The 3,527-nt window shown below is 31.4% G+C and overlaps 1 protein-coding gene across 1 annotated transcript in view; it reads left to right on the forward strand.

The window, feature by feature from the left end:
- Window positions 1-2,970, forward strand: part of LOC106457487 (protein sprouty homolog 3-like) — an 8,656-nt gene extending 5,686 nt beyond the window's left edge. Inside the window, exon 2 of the mRNA XM_013916907.2 lies at window positions 2,481-2,970. The gene's annotated coding sequence lies outside the window, so the exon portion shown is untranslated. The remainder of the gene's footprint in view (window positions 1-2,480) is intronic.
- Window positions 2,971-3,527: the final 557 nt, after the last annotated feature.

Genomic DNA, 3,527 nt, shown 5'->3' on the forward strand with positions numbered 1-3,527 from the left:
GTTGTCCTAAATGGTGAAACGTGTTATGTTTTCATGTGTTGTTCTAGAATGGTGAAACGTGTTATGTTTTCATGTGTTGTTCTAGAATGGTGAAACGTGTTATGTTTTCATGTGTTGTTCTAGAATGGTGAAACGTGTTATGTTTTCATGTGTTGTCCTAAATGGTGAAACGTGTTATGTTTTCATGTGTTGTTCTAGAATGGTGAAACGTGTTATGTTTTCATGTGTTGTTCTAGAATGGTGAAACGTGTTATGTTTTCATGTGTTGTTCTAAATTGGTGAAACGTGTTATGTTTTCATGTGTTGTTCTAAATTGGTGAAACGTGTTACGATTTCATGTGGGGTAACGATGATATCGCTATTTATTATAATATTGTTATCAATAATTTTTTATCAAACACAACCTATCTATATGGATCAGAACTGAAGATTAACCCAGAAAATAATGTAACTAATTTAATATACTGACATAATGTCATAAAACAAAAACATTTAATGGTTAGATTGCAGTTATTTAGCAGTTGAGTATTTTTGTTGTTATCGGCATTATCGGCTATAATCCCAATCATGTTTCAACAGTTTATGAGATTTAGGATGCTTATGGCTAATTAATGTGAATGCAAATACTTAAGGATAAAAACAGATACAAGTCATAACACATAGAAAGGAAAAAAGATGCATTTACAGTGCCAACATGCTTCCCTTAAGATTATTCAGTAAAACATTTCTGTTTGACCAGTTACGTGTATATCTATGATGTATATATACATATATAGGAGAAATAATACTTCTGTCTTTGAATATATATGTGTATTGAGTTTTCATTAAATTTTGTTACTGTGGATACATATTTATTGTCTCATATTTCATCGTTATTGCAATTATTTTATATAAAAAGTTATATTTATTTTCTGAAGGTACAGAATGTTAACTTCGAAAAATGTCAAGTGGCTAATAAAGATTTCAACTATTACAATATCAATGTTATTGTAGTTATTTTCAAGATGTGGTTAGCACAAAAAAGGAACTCCATTTAATAATTCGTTGAAATTAAGTTATTCATTCTTAAACCTACATGTTAACCTTACAGCGTTCAATAATAGGAAAATATTCTTGTTAAAGAATTATTTTGTGAATAAAAATACAGAAAACTGAGTGCGCTGTTAGAAGTAGTAGAAGTTTTAACTATTTACACAGGTTCAATAGCGATTCAGCCATTATAGAGGAATGGAATAACACACTATACAGGGCCGAACTTTTTACCAAAGCTGAAGTATTGCCGGATCTTCCAAATGCTAGAATATTACGATTCTTTTGTTGCGGAACAGATCCAAACACACTCACTTCATCTTGAAAACAGAAATTCCACGTTTTATATTAAGAAAAATAAGCAGTGAAAAAAGTGTTAAAGTTACTGTTCTTCTTCTCTATGTTGAAGATGAAAACGTATAGTAAACAAAGGAGGATCGATACGAAACAAAGTTGTGCTGAGAGATATTAATATGAACTAGGGAATGCTGCTGGGTCTTTAAAATTTAATAACTCTTGAAAAAAGTGAACTTTTTAAAATTCCGGAGACAGATGACATGCTACTGCCATATGATATATTGATAAATAAGAACAAATATAAGCGAAATATTCGCTGAAAATTAACTATAGCAGAATGTGTCTCAAATGTGTCGCTGTACTTCAACACAATCTAAAGTATTTGTAGTTAAGTACTTAAACAGCTAGAAGTTTGTAATTAACTGAACTTTAGTATTAAGCGACTAATTATACAATGATTTCATGGAATTAACAGTCTGGAATCGAAGAAAACATTAATAGTTGGCGCTTGTATTTAGGTTCTCAACGAAAATATAGCAAAAAGTTTAGTGGAAAGCTTAGTACTTTCTCCTTCAAGTGAAGCTAAACGATTTACTTCTCATGTATCATAAGTCATCTATAAACACGCCAACAAAATAAGGTAGTTACACTATCAGTTTGTCACGTTTTCCTACATTACTAACAGTCAACTCAAGATTGCCAATAAATACTAGTTGTAGATACGTATTTGCAGTGTTGCCAGTTTTATACCAACCAGTCAGTGACCAGTAATTCCTAGAGATCATACTTTGGACAAATTACTCTATCAGTTTTCGGAGAAATGCTTGCAATTACTAAACAAAACACGGGTATCCTTTCCTTCACAAGGTAAACTTTTTTTAGTTTAAAATAAATTTATTTAATTATTTTTTATTTAACCCATGTTTAAATATTTATCAATTTAACTGTTTTTATATTTTAGATGATCAACAGCTTTAACATTATTATGTTTTTGGGATAATTCATGTTGGATATTTCATTTTAACAGAGTGATTGGTGTAAATATGCATTTTAAGTTGTTTAGTAAAAAATTTGTAATGAAGTATTTAATGCTATTGATAAAAGATATAAATTATTTGTCTATTTGGTCAACATTGTTCACATCTCTTGTTTAGCTGGCCTCGGGGAGACAGAATGCGAACGGGGGTATGAAGAATCTGTAGGAAACCTTTACAAGCAGATGATGCTAATGTTGACATGTCTGTGTGAAAGATAAAGCTGATACACTCAATTTGTATGGAAGTAAATTTGAATACCAGAAGGTTCTGTCTGCTTCATTGTAAGGTAATTGGGTAGGCAAGATTTCTTTAAGTCAGATTTTCAACATGTATTATTTGTATAGAGTAATTCATAAGCAATTAAGGTATCAGTTATAGTTCCTCACAAGCTGCCTAAGGAAGATTAAACAGATCATTGTACAACATCAGCAACTTATTGAGTCATTTACAGATTCTAGACCAGTGCTGATGACTGTGGACCATCAGATTGGCCATTTTTCAACCTTAATGAATAAGATTCTTTTTGATGCAAGTGAACTTGCCAACATTTACATTTTTCCCTGAGGAGGACCTGGCAAGATGTTTTAGGAGGTTTAAGCGTGTCCAAATGTGAAATGGCAATGTCGAGCTGCAGACAGCACAACACTTTCTCTTAAGCTTAATTGAAACTACAGCAGATGCTATTAAACACTTGCGACGAATTAATTATTATATATTTCTTTTAATAGTGATGTTTGTTTAAATTAAGTTAAGATTTAGAAATGTACATAACTTATACTGTTGAATATGTATTGCGAAACTCCCACCTATTCTCTAAAGTTGGAGAAGATCTTCGAGTGTAAGAATCAACAATATATGTGTGTGTGTGTGTATGTAAACGCTAGTGTTAACGTCAGTGTTGTTACGTAAACAAAATATTTCGAGAAACTTTCCACACGCATATAACCAACGATACGCGCCAAAAAAAGTATCTAATATTGGTTTGCTATAGTTGGTGTGGTATATATTTCGAGAAACTCTCCACACGCATATAAATATAACCAACGATACGCGCCAAAAAAAAAATCATCTAATATTGGTTTGCTATAGTTGGTGTGGTATATATTTCGGAAACTATAACTGTGATTGTTATAACGCTTATTAATCGGGAAACTTAAGATATTT

This window comes from Limulus polyphemus, unplaced genomic scaffold (genome assembly GCF_000517525.1).
Source record: "Limulus polyphemus unplaced genomic scaffold, Limulus_polyphemus-2.1.2 Scaffold337, whole genome shotgun sequence".
Taxonomy (NCBI): Eukaryota; Metazoa; Arthropoda; class Merostomata; order Xiphosura; family Limulidae; genus Limulus; species Limulus polyphemus.